We start from the raw sequence: 18,685 nt of genomic DNA on the forward strand, positions 1-18,685 counted from the left end.
TGCATAGGCTAAGTAATCTTTTAAAGTGATTGAAGCACCTTTTGAATGAGCAATGGCACTGGTCCTTATAAGGTGGAAAAACTCCATGTTCTCCTGTTAGAAGACTGGAATGTGCACAGCAAAGATTGCTTCATATGAGCCCCTTATCTGAAAGATTTTTGATAAAAATGAAGAATTTCACATGATACAAGAAGAATTTCTCTCTTATCTAAAGGAAGCCAGAGATGTGCAAGTAAGAGGTATAACATGCAGGATGAATTATGTGGAGGAAATGATGTAAACAGGCCAGACTGTTTGGAAAATTGCCTGATTGCTAGAGTGTGTCCTATTTTGTGCTTTGGAGAATTTTCTTGACATCAACACAACATCCCTTTTAAACACACTTGACTGGAAACTTGAATCTGCAAACTGCAGGGCAAAACAACAAAATTCAAAGTCTTTAGACACCTTTGAATTGTGCTGCCATCCCTATTTTTGACCTCTCTTTGACTTCGAATTGGGTGAAAGCAAGGGAAGATTTTGACATATGCCTTTCAATCAATCAGTTATTTGTAATTTCCCTCAGGCAAATTTTCCTGAAAGTGGCAGCCTCTATATCTCTTAAAATACAGTGGGGGGAATATGCTGCAATATTAGAATGGCTTATTTGTGTCTTAGCAGACACCCACAAAGTTTGCCCAGAAGTGATTTTTCAATCATTTAAATCTTTGTTTTAAGATAACTTGTTTCCCTACAAGCAAAGAAAAAATGCTACTTCTTAGTATAAAATATATGCATGCCAAGTTTTACATTCCAGCTGTTTCCTCTGTACCCTTTTCAAAGCCTGCCTAGAAATTTCTTGTGCAATTGCAAGAGTCTGTGTGGTCCTCAGATTCTCTCAACATGTCACTTTAGACAGCATCTCTCTGAGTGCTCCCATCAAAACCCTCCTGCTTCCTTCCCCAACTCCACTGATCATCTTGATGCATATTTCCCATGCTTTCCTGCCTCTGACTTTTGCCCCCTCTCCCTTGGTGCAGGCAGGGGAGCAGGCAGCCCCACCTGCTGCTAGCCCCCCTTTTCCTGCTGATCCCCTCATGGGTGACGTTGCTGTGTGGCCACCTCGCTCCAGGGCTGCCGTGGACCACTTGGGCCTCACTGCCAGTCTTGCACCAGTCGGAGAAGCAGTCCATCTCTCAGGCATTAAGGGGAGAGAACCAGGCCCTACTTAAAACACTGAGAGCTAAAAACTTTTTTTTTTCAAGAGAGCAGAGACATTTTACCAAGGCATAAATTTCCATTGAGAAGGCCAGACTTGATTCATAAAAACAGACAGACACAAACACCATTACATTTCCCATTAGGAACGCACGACCTGATGCCCTTGGTACATCTTTCCTTCTTCCCTTTCTCTGGTTATTTTCAGCCTCTCCTTCTCCACAGGTTGCCTTTTGTCTGGTCTCAGTGCCCAGCCAAGAAGCTGCTTACCCTACCCAGTGCTGCATGATGAAAAGCCAAATATCACATCTTCCCTTGCCTGGTCCACAGCCTCCAGTGAAAGCAGTTACAAGACACAAGCAGTTTCAGCAAAACCAGAGAGCTGACAGGTGAGGACTTGTCTGATCTCAGGGCAACATGAATCTGGCACACTCTCTATTTGCCCAGGAGATCTCCAAGGCAAAACCCAGGAACGACAAGAGAAGCTTACGATCCCTAGTTTAGTTGTGGTGTTATGGGACTCTGCTGTGGCAGATGCCATCTCTCAGATATGATTTATTTATCAAAAGACCTTGTCCTTGGTGAGGGGCTCAGGGCATGTTTTTTAAAGAATAGCCCTAGATTATTTTTATCAATGACAATGGGACCACTAGATGTAGCATAATGGGGTTCAGAGTGACTTGATTATTTCCAGAACAATGGGAATTGTTCTAGTGTAGCTGAGGGAAGTCTGGGTTCTTATAAAATCTCATTTTTATATAAACCAGGAAGAAAAAAAAAGTAGAACCTGACTCCTCAGCTGGGCAGAGTTGCAGTGGTTTTTGCATTGCTAATGTGACTAAAATGTGGTAAAAACACAATCCAGTCTCTCAAGCCAGCAGATAGGATGATTAAGAAGGTGTTAATGGAATCGTGCCTTTTTGGTCTGAGAAACCTGATCAAAATTGGCCCTGCTCTGAGCAGGCTGTTGGACCAGATGTCCTCTGGGGGGTCCCTTCCAACTTAAACTATGCTATGATACTAAAGAATGAGAGATTCCTATTAGTCTACAGGAAAAAAATGTCTTGAACTTTCATAAAAATTAAAACAGAATTAAATGCAAGTTCCTAATGTCTTTTTATATTACAAACCCAGGAGCTGTTTTTTTTTTTTTTTTTTAAGTAAACCAAGTAGAAGCCGCCAGAGGCTCCAGGCAGAGCTTCCCACTAGCAAACCCTCCCAGCTCTGCTGCTCTGCCAGTTCCTCCACCCCAGCAACCCATGCATGTGTGTGTCCTCTCTGACAGCAACACCCTGCAGTGTTGCCTCCCCTTTGCTGCTGGAAGGAGCGAGAGATGTGTCTGTAGCTAGAGTAAAAAACAAGACTTGAATTTTTCTCAGGAAAGCAGAGCGTAGAGTGCATGCTGCTTCTGCTCTTCCAGGGGAAGTGGAAGGCACAAGCTGGCCCTGTTCCTTCTCTAGGTCATCCATCCCAGGCTTATCTGAAAATAGAGACCCACACTGGCACCAAGTTGGTCTGAATGCCATCTTGTGTCTAATAAAAGGGACAGTGCAAATGTAAGAGGGTTGCTAGTACACACAGTGTGGGCTGTCTTCAAAGGATACAGGACTTCTTTCTTTGATATGTCTACATCAGCTGTGGCCAGGTAGGGCTGGGGGGTCTGTGGGCTGCCTGTCAGGGCAAGGAAAACAGACCTGTTATCAGGAGAGATGAGTTTGTATGCAGAGCCTCATACTTCTCCTGAACCAGGCTGGAGAAGGGTGACAGGAATTTTTCAGCAGTGAGCACTCATCTCTAATTTTCTCCCACCAATGCTCTGGCAGAGCCGAAGTCTATGGATGTTTAAGAAGCTCTTGGAGCCAATTTCTGCTTGCAGGGTGTTCTAGATGCATGCAATGTGCTGTGAATGTGCTCCCTGAAACCTGTTGGATAGGCTGCATTTTGTAAATATAAATGTTAAGTAAGTCAGAGAAAAATGAACAAAGCAGATAAGCAGGTAAAGGAGAGAATGCTGCTATAAATCCAAGGTGTGCCCCTTATGTAGCTTTATTTGGGAATCAGGAAGATGCCAACACTAGGTCCTGTTCAAGGTAATGTTAGTTTTGCTACACACAGTTTGGACCAGGCCCAGACTCTCTCTCTCTCTCTCGCTTTCTTTTTTTAATTGCTCTTTCCATAATTACCACTATAGTTTTTTGTTTTTTTTTTTTTTCTCTTGTGAAAGTTTTCATTAGTTGAGTGCAAAAGCTATGATGCAAATGGGAGTCACTCCCAGAGAGTGCCTAAGAGCTGGGGCACGACTGTGCTGAGATGGGTCCTGCTGCAAAATAGGAAAGGTCAGGGGATTCATTCCAGACCAGCTGGCAGTGGCAGAGACGTCGTGCCAGCGCTGCGGTGCAAAAGGAGTGCACGTACTGGCGGCGTGACGGCTGGTCATGGCCCCCGGAGAGCCTGCACAGTTGAGCCAGGACGTGCCTCTCCTCTGTGGTGGTCATACATGAGGGATTGGACTTTCTCTCCCCGGAGCTATTTGAAAGGCCTGGCCAAACAAGGAAACTGGCCCTTGAGAGGAAACTCAGTGATTGCACAGTGCTGACAGATGTCCAGAGAAAACAAACCATGAAAGCATGGAGAAAACGGGGAACCTTGTGCTCTCCACTTTATTTTTCATTTGGAGAGTTCTCAGGTGTCATGCACAATGAGACCAGGTGCAAAGTCTGCAGATGACCCTGTGATGTTTACATTTTATTTTTGGTTAAAGTAATATAACTTGCGGCTAATTTGCTGTTTTAAGAAAATAGGGGGAAGGTTATTTATATTTTTCAGAAAGACTTGTGCAGCCTTTTCCAGCAGCTCGACAGCCCCGGCCTAAGCCCCTGGATGGAGGGGATGTGCATCTTGATGCCACAAAAGGGAGCTGCACTAGGCTCTGCTAACTATTAGCAGATGCTATTTGAGCATTTTACAAAGTGATATTCCAATAACCTTCAGCTCGTATATTCTTCCCTTTCCTCTAACTCAAGTCAAGCAAGGGTGCTAAACTGAACTCAGTACAAGGGAGACCTGGGGACCTTTCAAGATTCAAAATGGAGCCTTGAATCATGTAGTAGAGGAGTATTTAGATTTATTTTCTGCCATACTAATTGTTACTTTTTGCATTGCCTGTCATTCAAAGAGCTGAGACTTAGGAATTCGGGGGGTTGGGAGTGTTGTTTGGTTATTTTTTTGCTTTATCAGAAAATCATCCTTGAATAAAGACTGAGTCTGGAAACATGATTAATCCTGAAGGTGAATGTTTTAGAAGTTGTGGGTACATGGAACAGAGTATATGCACAGAGTTACGATGGAAATTGTTTCACAGCTTCATCCGCTAGGAATGCAAGAAACACAGGGCACGCCAGACAGGTACTGTTAGGTCAGAACTTAATCAGAACTTCCCAGAAAAAACTCTTCGTCAACCAGGTACATATTTGTACTAGGGCTGATTTTGGCACTATCTTGGCAGCGGTTTGCGAATGGATAATTTGCATGCAAGTTCCCCTAGGTTCTTAGTCAAATACTCAGACTTTATTGTTTTCTATTTCCATTATTCTTTAGGGTACTAGGAACGCTTGGAGCTGAAAGAAACAGAGAGAGGGATTAAAATATGCTTCATAGGCTCTAGGTGGAGGTGTGTCAATGGAGAACTAGAACTGTTTCTCTGAGAGCAGATTTCTGGCTCTACACCAGAGATGGTCATGAGAATTAGGAAACATGAAATTTTGCATATTAGTAGTTGTAATTATTTGCTTTGTTTAGAGCTGAAGTAGAAAAGAACATTTATCACAAGATTTTACAAATATTGTCAATATGTTTTACACAGCTGGCAGCCCTCTTAATTTTTTCATGTTTCCCCCTTCAAAAACTACTTACCTTTCAGAAAGGAAGTAACTTCCTTTATAAACAGACAGACAGACCATACCACAAGGTTTTATGTTTTGTGGGGGTGTTGCTGCAGAGAATGCTGTAGGGGATGAGCTGTTGCCCATGTGGTAGCTCGAGAACCATCTATGTTCATCTGTGGCAGCTGAGCATCTGGAACAGCATCTCACAAGAAATGATCAGGACATTTCACAAAATCCCAATATCCTGACATTTCCAATTCCTCTCTGCCAGACTGCAGCACTGGTGAACAGAGGAGTCCCAGAGATGTGGGGTATCTGAGAAGCATTCAGATTAACAGAATGGTGTCAGAACCCAGCTTAGCCCCAGAATTTCTGAGTCTTACAATAAGATCAGGTCACATTCTTCTTTGTGCCAGGCTTCCTTTTTCTTCAGAGCTTTCCAAATTCCTGGCTGATGCAGTACCCAAAAGATGTTCTTTTTAGCTTGTCTAGAAATCTTATGAGGGAGGGTAGAAAGAGCCCTCTCAGCTCAGAGGCACAGTCTCAAAGCCACCTGTGGCTCTTTACCACAACAGTACTACCAAGCTTTCTGAGGCTCATGCTTTGTTAGCTCAGCTTTTCCAGCCGTAACACTCTGGATTCAATGTACATAACATGTACAATAATTGTTGCAAGAGGAAAATCCTTGATGTCTTCCTCTGCCCCAGGGCCTGTGAGTTGCTGTCAACCATGGGAGACTTTCTTCTGGCCCCACCTGTAACTTGGTTTCCAAACACCTGGAAGCTCAGTTATCACAGGAATTAGTGCAGTAAAAATACCTTGTGAGATTAGTTTTTGTGTTTTTTGTTCGTTCGTTTGGTTTTTTTAAGCTACAGATGGGTGGTTAGGAGAAAGAAGGCAGCCCACTGACCTAGTGGCACATTCTTGTCCTCTCTCTTTTTCCAGGATGAGATTGTCTTCAATTTTTGTCTAACGACTTTGAAGCGGTCATGCCTGCTTGGAATCAGCTTTCCAGGGCTGTGAGCCAAAAGCAAGATGTGCCAGGGTGCACGTCACCAAAATCCTGAGATGGAAGAGGAGACCAAGGTAACAAGCTTCCTGGCTTGAAAACTGACCTCAGCTGAGCACAAGAATGCTGTGGTCAGGCATCAGGATACAAAACAGGCAGGACACCCCTTCTGGACCAGTTCTGCACRTGAAGCTGGCTCTCTTCTTCTACAGGGTAGGAAGCAAACATCATGCAAATGAGGGAAAAACTAGACCATTAACCTTGTTGCTCTTCCTCTCCATCTTTGTCAAGATTAATTAGTCTGGAAGCTATAACTCCTGCGAGGTAGCACATCCCAGCTTGGGAATGGGGAGATGACACTGGGATATGCATCTGAAAGTCTCTTTGCCCAGAATTGTGCACTGGACTTTTTACCTTCAGCCTCTTCCACATACTTTTCATGAAAATGGATACCAGTTTGCTTCTGCAAACTGAAGAAAAGCAGATGTTTGCCTTCTGCATGTTTCGAGCCAAGGCTTGTGTAGGGCAGATAAGATGGGGTGAGTGATTTAGTGACAGAGGAACCATAATAGATATTTGCCAAGGATACAACAACCTCTTTCCAAGGTCCTCTCTCCAACCAGAGTGAGGAGGGGGTGGGTCCCAGTGTGTCAGCCCCAAGGCCAGAAGCCTTCTTCCCAAGAAGGGGCTCCTGCTGCACCCTCAATGCTGCCAAGCCCTCCTACAGCACTGCCCTCACAAAGTGTATGGGGTCGGAGACCTGCTGTCCTGGGCCTCCAGGGCACAGGCAACAGAAACCTGAGGTGTAGCAGTTCTTGTGCTTAAAAATCTCCATGTGGTTTCACAGCTATGATAGCATGAATGCTACAAGGTGAATTTTTTAACAGTCATGACAGGGTTATTTTCCCTCTCAAATGGCTGCATGCTCTGTGGTTTCCTCGGCTGTACTCCTGTATCCCCACCTCTGCTCAGAAGGGCCCCATCATCTGAGCTTACCTGGCTCTCACATGTGCATGCACACTTCCTTGTGGCAAAATCTTTTCTCCCTGCCCCTGCTTGCAGCTGCAGTGGACTAGAGGAAGAGGAGAGGAAGCRAAGGGCAGTTCATATCGCTTCCACATGGGAAGCAAGACGGGACCATACTGGCTCCAAGCAGAGAAACGTGCATCAACACAGCGAGCCAAAGGGATGGGATACATACACAAGTCAGCCAGTCCTGCAGTCACCACACTCATGCATCCTTTCCTTTTGGAAATAAGGAGATCATGAATTGGCTGCAACCGATAAGCAGAGCCATCAGGATGGGAAATCTGCCCGTGAAACCCAGGGCCTGCAGCTCAGCATCCCTCTCAAGGGCTGCTCTGGCAGGGAGGCAGCGTCTGCAGGGAGCGGGGGGTGAGCTGGAGGAAGAGACTTGCTCTAACACGGCATTCACATGTCCAAACATCACTTCCCTGCGGGGCAGGATGTGCTGCCGTAGGACTCGCCCGTGTGCACCTGCAAACTTGCTCCCTCCTTGACCAGATGGAGCAAATGAAGGCTGTCTAGCCCAATCTGTGCCTCCTGGGCTTATTTCAGGCACAGGAAGGTTTTATGCACATTTTGTACTGCCCCAGAGTGAGCTGTTCCTTAGTATCTGAGGGGAGACCTTTGCACAGCCCCTGAGCAGCTCTGAGATGAGGATAGTCTGCTTGTGAGACTGAGCACCGTGCACCCTGGAGGGCCTATCAGCTGCAGGGACAGGAGGGCCAGAGCGGTGCAMGAGGTGCCTCTCCCAAACTGGAGAGCTTCATATTTTCTGCCTGCCCAGGGGATGATATCCCAGACTCTGAAAACAAGTGTAGGCGATCCCAGTAAAGCAGACAGTGTCCTGCTTACTTGGTTTGGCTGTCTGGGACTGGAGCTCAGCAGGGCCTGAGCACCAGCCAAGAAGTACAAGCTGGTGTGAGTACCGCTGTACCCAGGACAAGAGGCAACACAACCACTGGGCAGTACCACTGCTGAAGGGTGCAGCAGTGGTGGGAAAGCCCACCAGGCAGCCCGGAGCCAGGCTGGATCCCAGGGAATTGAAAGTGCAAGTTCTTAACCCCTGTCACTTTTGTCCTGTGAAGAGGATGGGGAAGGGATGTTTGGAGTATTTTTTACTGGGCTAAAGGAAAGATAGATCTCCTTTTTTGGCAGGGGAAGACCCAGGGGAGATGTAAGGGCAGCTTTCACTTTCCAGAGATGAAAATACCCACCTCTTTTTGCTTGCGTGCTTGAGGGCTATATAAAGATCTGCACCTTTATATAGACAGTTATTTAAATAGCACAGATATCTGGAGCAGCGAACCCAACACAAAACTCCCTGCTCAGTATTTCTTCTTCTCACCCCAGGGTTGCGTTTAGCCCTCCATTTCTCAGCTTCAGTCCCACCTGCCTCCTGCTGCTCTCACCCTGTTAAACTCGCGGGCTGCAGAAGGGAGCCCGAGGCTGCCCCGACCCTGAGCCTGGGGCGGGGCTGGAGACAAGGCCGCAGGTAGGAAGCAGCCCGGCTCTGCCGCGGCCAGGGAGCCGCAGCCCCCGGCGCGGCCACGCTCCTGCGAGCGCCCCCCACGCGGGCGCTGTGCCGGGTGCTTCGCGCGGGCGGGCGAGAGAGGAGCCGCGGGCAGCGAGCCCGAGCAGGCAGCGCTCTGGGGCGCCTTCCCGGGACCCCCAGCCCCTCCTCAGCCAGCCCGACGGCGTCACTCTCCCGCAGCAGCTCAGCTGTGCGAGTTTGTCCATAAAAGGCAGGAAGGCTTCCACCTTTCCGTCCCCCTCGGCCGCGCTGCGGGGGGGCGAGCCGGCTCGCAGGGAGCCGGCCTTTCCTTAGACGGCTACAAAAGCCTTCGGGCTCTTGGCGAGCACCCTGGGCCAGGCGCAGCCCCAGCGGCAGCGGGTGGCCGTGGCCGCAGGCGGCTCGCCGCGCTCCCCTCGCTCTGCGGAGGCGCAGGAAAACCCCGGCGCGGGCGGGCGGGCAGCGCCGGTGCGGGCAGGCGCCGCGGCCGCTGCGGCACGGGGAGCCGGCTGCCTCTCCACCCCGAGGCCTCTCAGGCCTGAGCCCCTTGCTGGCACCCCGGCGAGGGACGGCATTTACAGCACACCCCAGGGCCAAACTAGATGTGGGGGATCAAACCCAGCCCTGAGGGTAGGTGGGGGAGTGCTGAGGGGTGACAGAAAGGCACAGACCTTTGTGCTGGTCTGAGTTTGGTCCTTGCTGCCTGTTTGCTCCCCCGCTTCCTGTGGCTCTTGCCCTGCGCCTCTCCGCTCGGCCAGGGCCCCGCAGCGATCCCTGCCCGGCACTTGGCCCTCGCCCCCCGGCTGGAGAGGGCTCCAGGCTGGGAGGGACGGCCCTCAGTTTCGGCCTTTCTGCACTGCAGCTATATTATGCTTGGCCTGTGCGCTGGGCTGAAATCCCTCCCACCGCGGGAAGGCAATGCACCCCATGCACACATTTCTTCTTTAGTTTCCAGGGCTTCTTCACAGCCGCGAGGTCTCAGCAGTTGGCTGTGCCTTTAGCGGCACCATGTTTCTAGTGTGTGCTCCATCACTGTGGCGCTGCAGGGCACTTTCCTCAGGCTCCTCACAGGCTGGACCCAGACCATGGGGCCCTGGCAGCCAGGCACTGCCGAGGGGCAAGGAGAGTCGCGAGCYGGAGCCTGCTGGGCTCTGCTGCTGTGCGCGAGATTTCCACCCTCCTCACTCACATCAGGTACCAGCTACTGCTTGAAGCAGGGTGCAAGGGCAAGGTAACTGTGAGCCAGTTGCACAAGTCCTGTGGTCATCTGGCTTGTGTGCAGTGCTCACCCAGGGGGCCCTGTTTAGGTCACAGGTTGTGCTGGGTTGGACAGCAATTGCGTTAGACCCCTATTCAAAGCTTCTAAGGAGGCAGTGTAAAAGCCTACAGTTTTGTTCCCAGTTATCCCCCATGGAAGTGCAACTGTCTTTCCCATAATGGAATGGGAGCCACTCTACAGCAAGCAACAGGGAATAGGAAGGCCTCTGCTTGTCGACTGTCCTGCCAACAACCAAAAGCAGCATTCTCTAGATTCCTTGCTAATCTCCAAAAGGTCAGGAAAGGTACATGTACTCACAGGGAGAGAGGTTAGGTCCAACAAAAGACATCAGTGAGAGTGATGTCTTGATAGGTGAACTTCAGGTTTAATGTGGAGTCTGCGCCATCCCTTCATATTATTTATTATTCCTCAGCCCATTCATCTCCGTCTCTGCTGTTGAGGAAATAGCTGAGGCTTTCTCATCAAAACCAAAATTTAAAAAGCAGAATATATAAATGGAGATCAGAATGCACTGGAAGGAGCTCTGGGGATGGGGGAGGAGCTGCTGATGGGACAAACTCTCCAAAAAGTGGGGACAACTTCTGAGCACCTGGCCCTGGCTGCTGGACTGTGGCCACAGAAAGCACAGATGGGGATTGCATACAGTCAGCAGCCCAGACTGAAAGTGCTGGTGGGAAGGCTGCCCTGGGAGCATCCTTCGCTTGATCTGACAGCGCCACTGTCTGTGTTTCTTGCATCCCTCTTCACTTACTATTTTCAAAGTAGCTTTTATGGTATGCTTGGAGGGAATACAAGAGCCAGTAAGCATTGCTCAGAAAAACCCACAGAAGGGAGATGCTCCAGGGAGCCCAGGGGCTGCACTATTGGTTTGAAGCCTGCCTGCTACTAGCAAAATCACAGGTGTATATCATGTGAGAAGATGGAGAGCAGGGGAACTAGAGAAGAGATTAAAGGAAGCTGGGGAGGGCAGCTTGCCTGGTTTGCTCACTGACTGGCTGACCCTGCTGTGTGCTATTGGCGTTGCCCACCAGAGCTTCCTCACTTGTGTGTTTTCTCCAAACTCTGTTTTACATTGTTGGGCATGTTGCTCCATAAGTGTTGTCTTCCTGATGGCAGACCTACTGCAAATATGAGAATATGGGCTTTACTGCTCATTCCCAAATAAGATGTTTCCTGATGCATGGGGTAACTTTGCACTGCACAGTTTGATTTAGGGTAGCTGTGCACAGTTGCTCCCACTGTACAGAAAAGAAATAACAGGAAGAAAAAGCCAGGTAGGAGAAAAGCATGTTTAAAAGCTGATTTTCTGTGAGAAAGCATGCATAACCCATAGCTGCTGCTATGCAGCAGTTCTTGCTTGAGGAACAGAGGCTGAACCTGCTCTGCAGAGGCAGGCAGGCTGCCTGTCCCTGGGGGCTCCCCGTGCTGGCCGGAGAGGTGGTGTTAAAGGGCTTCTCCAAGTGAAGCCCTAAGCCGTGCCTCCTTATAAGATGGAGAACTTTGGGCTCCAGCAAGTGTCCCTCGGGAAAGGCAATTTAAGGGAGAACAGTGGCTCTAGGCTCAGCCTGTGGGTTTTACTCCACTTCTGAGATAAGTCTGAATTTGGATCCCAGCCTCACTGATCCAGTGTCATATTCTCCACTCACTGCTGGGCTACTATACTCAGAAAAAAAGCTGGCATGCCTGAAAGGCTGCTGATGTGTTTTCCAGCTGTACCAACTACTTTTTGAAAAGCAGTGAGCTCTTCCTCCACGCTGTGCTGTGCCAAGCAATGCCATCTCCACTACTGATGGACACAGGCAGCTTGGCTGAGTACAGAAGACAGACAAAAACCTGCACCAGGGCTGCTTCTGCCTGTGTCCCCCAGGGCAGTGCTTGGAGTGCTGCATGATACTACAAGAAGCAGAGCCACAGTTAGTGTCCTAAAGACCACAGCGGACAGGTAAGAATTAACTCCCCAGTTTTAAGAGCACTCATGTCCTGCAGGTACAGTGAAGATGAGGGTCAGCCTCCCTTCAGTCATATGGATCTGTGTTTCTCAGCTCTGTGTGAACTATCAGTTATCCTGGCCTCATATCCACACACTGATTGTAGGTATATCTTGCAGCCACTAGTCAGATGTCACCATGACCTGTCTCACTGCTGAAATAAACAATTTATGTTAAAAGCATCAGGAGGTGGAGAGACTGAGAGGTGCATTTAAAAGTCAAAGCTAGGAGTTAAGCATCTCAGCATTTGGAATAGTGATGGTGAATTTTGCTGTTGGCTGTAGCACAAAACTGCATCTTCCTTTATATTAACAAGCAGATTTAAAGCAGTTCTTGTCCACATAAATGCAAAAAAAAAAAAAAATTGTTATAATTCCTTCCACAGGCCCTATTTCCTTAGTCACCTCTATCACCTGAGTCAAGTTCCTGCTGCAATTATGTTGCAAAATTGATGTGTGTTTTGGTTTTTGCTGTTTTTTTTAAAAAACACACAGGTATCTCATTTGACTGTTTAGGTCTGATATTACATTCTATATTCCTACATTTTCCTTATAACTGTATATGCTTTTTTCCATTATTAGTGTTTCTTAACAAGCATGCCATATTGCTTTGTGTTGTTAAGAAGCTCGTGCCTTACACCCTGAAGCAGACTGTGTTGCAGGGCTACCAAACAGAGCTTGAGGGGAAAGATGACGCGGAGTATACCCTCCAGGCCCCTGGCAGGATCAGCTGTCCCTCAAGCTTAGCCATTTCTTACAACTGTCTGTTTTGCTTGTGCTGTAAAGCTTCCAGCAGTGGGGATTCAGCAGCTTCCTTTCGTGGAGTGTTTCACTGTCCTGACCATCTGCAGGTTCTCCAGGAGATATGGCAAATGGTTTACTGTTTCCACTTTGCAGTAAACTTTTACATATTTGAGGTCTGCTACTATGTCTTTCTTCAGTCTTTTCCTCCCTAGACTAAACAAACCCAGTTCTTTCAGTCTCCCCTCATAGGTCACGTTTTTAGACCTCTGAGTATTCTTGTTACTTCTCCTTTGGACTCTCTCCAAACAGCCTGTATCTTTCTTAAAAATCGGCACCCAGAGCTGGACAGARCACTTGACTGAGGCCTTACAGATGCTATGGGGAACAGAAGATTTAGTTCTCATGTCATGCAGGGTGTCATTTGTAGGTGTCCCTTCTGGGCAGGGATTTCCTGGGGGAGGCCTGTGAGAACTGTAGCTCAGGTGTGACTTTGGCCTGCATACCTTGCTGTGCCTCTGCAATTGCACGGCCTTCTCTTGCCATTTGCAGTACGGCAGGCTCCTGACCTGTTCTCTTGTGCTTGTTCTGCACATAACTAACACAGCCTCAAAAGCGATGCAGTGCAAAGTTAACACCATCTCACACCATGAACCCCTCCACCTAGAACCAAAGACTTCAGTAACAGCCTGGCCTGCTTGCATTAGATTTCTGCCATCCCTCACCCTCCCCAGTTCCCTCTATGGGATCATTGTGGGTCTGCATCATGTAAGGAGCAAAAACTGTGAGCCGAAGAACCGAGTGCAAAACCAGGTCTTACACCAGCTCTCAGCAACTGCTGTGTAAAAGGCCTGTCAGGGGTGGAAGGGCCACAAGACCAGGGGACAGAGCTCTCCAGTAATCACTTTCTGAAACATTATCCTTTGCAGGCCCATGGCTGTTTCAACACACCTTGCAGATCCTCCCTGAGAAACTAAGGATCAGCGGTGCTTCTCTTGTGCAACCTGTGCCATGGCGCAGGATGGAGCCTGGGGTCTCCAGCATGGTACAGACCACTGAGAGCATGTGAAAGCTTGGGCAAGCATTCCCAAAATGCCTTGCTGTAAGTATACCCGGGTGTAATGGTGGTTTTGGTCAGGCATGGATTGCTGACAAACTATTGCAACAACTGCAACACGCTATTGCATGCCCTAACTGTACTAGCTGTAACTGTAAATGGACCCAGCGTGTCTGAGACTGGTGATAGATGGCATAGAAATGACTTTAGTGTTGCTATGGCCAGTGTTAGATTCACAGGTTAGAGGCAGAGCCACAAGGGAAGGAAGACAGGGCAGCATACTGTAGCTGAAGTATGATGAAGAAACTGCCCTCCTCAGAAGAAATGAAACATTTATTGACTATCTCTCTGTAAAGTCATTCCGAACTATGGCCGGAAAGAGGTTCTGCTTGGAAACAGCCTGAGGGCACCACTGTAGGGTGATACTTAGAGGTGGGAGAGGGCTAGCTTTCTAAGCTTTGTGCTAGGAAAGGGAAGACCTGCAATCACAGATAACATCAAAGTCAAGGGAAGGGATTTTAAGCAGCTTTTAAGCTGGGGTTAAATAATGAGAGGTCTGAGAGTTCAGTGATTCTTTCATAAGAAAAGATTTTCTGCAAGGAGGAGCCAGCATATTCTGGTAGAGCCAGCAAGACTAATTCCTGTGCTTGCCCTTCTGCTACTGTCTTGCTTCTGTTCCCTTTCCAGAAGGACTTCAACGGTTGCCTCTGAAGCCTGTCACACTTGTTCCACAGCCAGTTTAAGTGTACAGGAAGTGAGAGGGGCAGTGATTTCCCCTGTCATATATCTACAGGCCACAGGCACATTCTTTGACAATCTCTGCTTAGCCGAGAATGAGAACAAGAGACTCAAGCTTGAGTCTCCCACTTGTTGGCACCAGGAATGAGCCATCCTGCATTTAACCTGCGGTTTCCAGAAGTAAGCAGGCTCTCCTGCTTTCCCTCTCCCTTGGCCAGACTGGGAACAGGCTGTGTGGAAGGCACAGTTTAGCTTTGCCTTTCAAGACTCTGCCTGTGGAGGTGGGTACCTGCCACAGCCCCAGCCTTAACCCTGATCGTGTACATCACAGCTTCCCCCAGGCCTCCAGGCTGCCTCTCCTGATGGAGGCAGCYGAAGTTGTGCAACTTCGGCTGCCTCCATCAGAAGAGACTGCACTGAGCATGACCTGGCTCAAGCCTTTGGTTAGCATGGGGAATACCAGTTGTCAGGGATTTGTGAGCTGATGGCCTCTAATTTATGAGGGGTGATCCCTTGTTTAATCCATTCCCTCTCCCTCATAGAAACACAGAAAGTCCTGTTGTGTCTCTAGCATCTCTGGTCCCTTGGCCTCCTTATCACTGAGGCCAGCCAGAGGTACCAGGCTAGGACTGTGAAATGGGATATCCTTTTAGACTTGCACAGAAAACCAAAAGAGCTGAGCAAACAAGCCCACAAAGAGCTGCCCCTGAATAGAGGACAACTGGCAGGTAAAACATGAAAACAAGAAGCCACAACCACTAGCAGCAGCAGGTCTCTGTGCCCACCTCAGAAGAACAAGGATGCTGTCCCCCCCAAGCTGGTCACATCCCTGTAGAACTCGTTAGGGTCACCCCTGAAGAATTAGCTTCACAGTCTCCTCTGAGCAGAGCCTGCTTTGCTTGTTGGCCCTGCACTGCCACGTGATACTCCTGTGCACCTCTGAGGAGCTGACACTTTCCTCTTCAGGGGTGAAGAGAGGAAGCAAAGGGAAGTATAAGAGCAACATTTGTAAAGCACTCATTTCACTTTGCAGGGTGAAAGTACTTATAGTAGGTACATGGTAAGAGTGAAATGGGACTGGTKGTATAATTCTTGATCTTATTGTTGTTCAGGTGACACTGTGAAAGCAAAGGGAACAACCTAGGTTATATTCTGCTAAAAAGTAAAATCAATGCTCTTTTTACAGGAGGAACAAAATCATCATTTTCACACAATTACACTCTTCAATATTAGCAGAAGCACTAATGTTTGCTCTGTTAAGACAATTCTGTAAGCCACTTTGACCTTAAAGCTTCTGCTCTGAACAAGCAAGGCTGGTCCCCCAGCAGCAGGAAGAGGAGATCGCACCGGTACCTGAGGAAGGGGTTGTCCTAGCAGCCATATTAGCTTCAGGGGTGCAGGGCTGGGGGATCACATTTAGCTGAAGTAAGTTCAGCTAACTAGGAAAAGAAGTAAAGGCAAAGGGGGCATAGTCAGGATGGTGAGGCCGGGGCAGGGTAGAAGAGGAATACAACTGGGGTGAAGAGGCCCTGAAGGGGAGACGAGATGTTTTGTACTTGGAATTTTATTCAGGCCCCTTTTCCTCTCCTCCTAGCACAGCATCCCTGCCTTCGTTGTTCCTCTTTTCGGCTAGCTTCCAGCTACTGCTGGATGACCATAGTGGGCACTGTTATTCCATGGCACTTTAAAAAGCACAGCTTTTACCCAAAACCTGGGCATGTGACACCCCCCTCCCTAGTCTGCCATGAAGTATGCGATACCCCACTAAGTTCCACCAAAGAGATGGCTGTACTTCGGAGGTGCTGAGTTTCTATTGGTAAAGTGCCTTGGATGGGGAGGAAATGATGAAAACAAGTCTAATTAACTGGTTAAATTCTTTACTGCAAGAGCCCAACATGCAGTTTAAATTTAAGCACTAATTCCTGGAGCTGCAAAGTTTTTGCATACCTGCAGAACATAAGCACTGAAACTTGGCTGTGAGAGTTCCCAAAAAAAAAGTCAAGGGACACTTCAGTGCAGCTTTGGGTGTTGCTCCACAGCCACCATGCTCACCTGTCAGGTCTCATTACAGAAGCTTATGAATGTTCCTGGCAAGCAAACAGTTATCCCCTCCGGGAAGCTCACAACCTGTGGCTAATATGCTAAGCACAAAGAGCAGCAAGCAGTAAATGGAAATACCCAAATGCCCTTGGGCTCCTTTTTCTTTTCTATTGCAGGCTGAAGAAGCAGGACGTATGCCCAACCATTCCCACAGTGGCTCTGCCCACTGCCCTGGAAAAAAACACTCTTCTTTCATTGGGTCAGAAAGTCCTTGCTGGAGTCCCACTTGTCCAGGAAGGCTTGAATAATGCCCAAGGAAATCAACAGCAAACTCCTACAGGGCAGAAGAGAACTCCAGGAGATAAAATATGGAAAACCAGAGTAGTCCTGTGGTTACATGAACATTTTTTCTCACCAAGAGCACTGGCTTCTGTAGCTCCTGTTGCTGTTGTGTGTTGTTCTCCCATTGTGAGCTGTGCCACTGCCCTTTGTCGTACTGATACAACTCTTCTCAAGGGCCACATGGTTGAGTGGAACCAGGAACGAATCCAAATTTAGAAACTTTTTTTTTAACTACTGCCTGTAAATTCAAGAAACTGGCCAATAACAGTCTCTCACTCTTCTTAAGCAGTCCCTGAAGTCAAGAATTAGTATGTGGTTAGGAGTGAAAAACTAGGTATTTTCCAGGAATCCAGAGGAACAATTTATTTTGAGAAGCAAGTATCATGAATTTAAAAATGTAAATGGGAGGGAGAATTAGGGGAGAAGCTCTAATATACTAGAAACCTCACAATTCTTCTGGATTTCAGCTATGCTTCATTGCATTGATCTTGTATATTAAATCGTTTAATCCATCACCTGCCCAGTGCAAGAAGAGATTAGTAAATGAATGGGATCACTGACACTGGCAATTAATAACATTGTTCTATTTATAGTGCTACAAGCATGTGTAGGAGGGATCGCTAGGTGTATTTTACACAGGTAAGAAGAACCAGATAACATTATGACTATGGGGATAGGTGCTTTGTAACTCTAAGTGAGCCTGATGTCACAAGGATCCAAACAGACAGTGCCCAGATGATTTAGCATCACAGAAACCCACTACAAGCGTTAGGACTCAGATTTCCATAGTGCTGAGCATTTCCTGGAAAATGTTGAAAATCCTCATTCTTTGAACGGCAGCTGAGGGCTTCCAGCACATTTGGTGAGGTGTGAAAAGTAGCTTTTAATAATAGGCCTACGAGGGTGGGAAAGTAATACAATAGGACCCCCCCCTCCCCCGACCTTAAAATACAAAGCTGAGGACTTATCTCAAGGAATGTGTTTGCCCTCCTCCTCCTTTTGTTTCCCCAGATCTTTCTGATTGCCAGATTCCTCAGCTGGAAGTGTCCTGATCAATAAGAAAAAAACTATAAGGAAGGAAAACTTTCAAATGCCATCTTCACTGCCTCTAATCCATCGTGTGACCACAATGGTTATATCACTGTTACTGAGGGTTTAGAACAACTTTGTTACCAGGTGTTCATAAAATAAGAAATAAAAAAGGCCTTTTCTCTTCAAACCCTGACAATTTCCATATTTCCCCGATGAAAATTACTGCACTCTTCTTCTCAAAAACTGGCCATCATCTGCACCTGCCTGCAGGGAAGACAGTGGGGGAAACTTCCCATCAAGTCCATTAGCATCTCTCTAGAGTGATATGAGTATTTTGCATTTTGCAACGCTTTTCATCACGATGCACATTCAGGAGGACTTGTGACGTGGCTGGTGGTTCTGGATTCCTCAGATCTGGCTCCTTTCAGTTAGGATGCTTTCAGCAGCCTGCTTTCCCAGATTGTCTCAGAATGGAGGCATCCCACAATTGCTTTTGAAAATTATAATCTTACTACCCTGTACATATGATGGTAAGGTAAAAAAAACACAGGCTTTGACCAGTACAGAATAACTGACAATTATTTTTATGATATTCAAAAGTGTATACAAGTATCATATGACAGACAACAGATGAAATGGGATGAGGGCTCACTCTTGGATGCCCTGGATGGTGTTGTGGTGCAGTGTTTCTTTGGCCTTCCTCTCGCTTTGGTGAGATGCCGTTCTGCTTCATGGTGCTGTCCAGCCCGAGACTACTGGGGAGACTGATGCTATTGTCATGTATTTCCCCCCTCTGCTGGTTTCACTGACAGAAGCCCCGTCAAGTGTTTGAGTGCCAGTGAG

The 18,685-nt window shown here is 47.7% G+C and overlaps 1 long non-coding RNA gene across 1 annotated transcript; it reads left to right on the forward strand.

Annotated features, from left to right (window-relative positions):
* Positions 1–8,395: 8,395 nt before the first annotated feature.
* Positions 8,396–18,007, forward strand: LOC112963671. The gene is made up of 3 exons (XR_003252687.1): positions 8,396–8,608; positions 13,563–13,735; positions 16,645–18,007. It is a non-coding gene; the product is annotated as an uncharacterized LOC112963671 (long non-coding RNA).
* The last annotated feature ends 678 nt before the right edge of the window (positions 18,008–18,685 follow it).

The sequence above is a fragment of the Apteryx rowi genome, unplaced genomic scaffold, assembly GCF_003343035.1.
Source record: "Apteryx rowi isolate R43461 unplaced genomic scaffold, aptRow1 scaffold_173, whole genome shotgun sequence".
In the NCBI taxonomy this organism is placed as follows: Eukaryota; Metazoa; Chordata; class Aves; order Apterygiformes; family Apterygidae; genus Apteryx; species Apteryx rowi.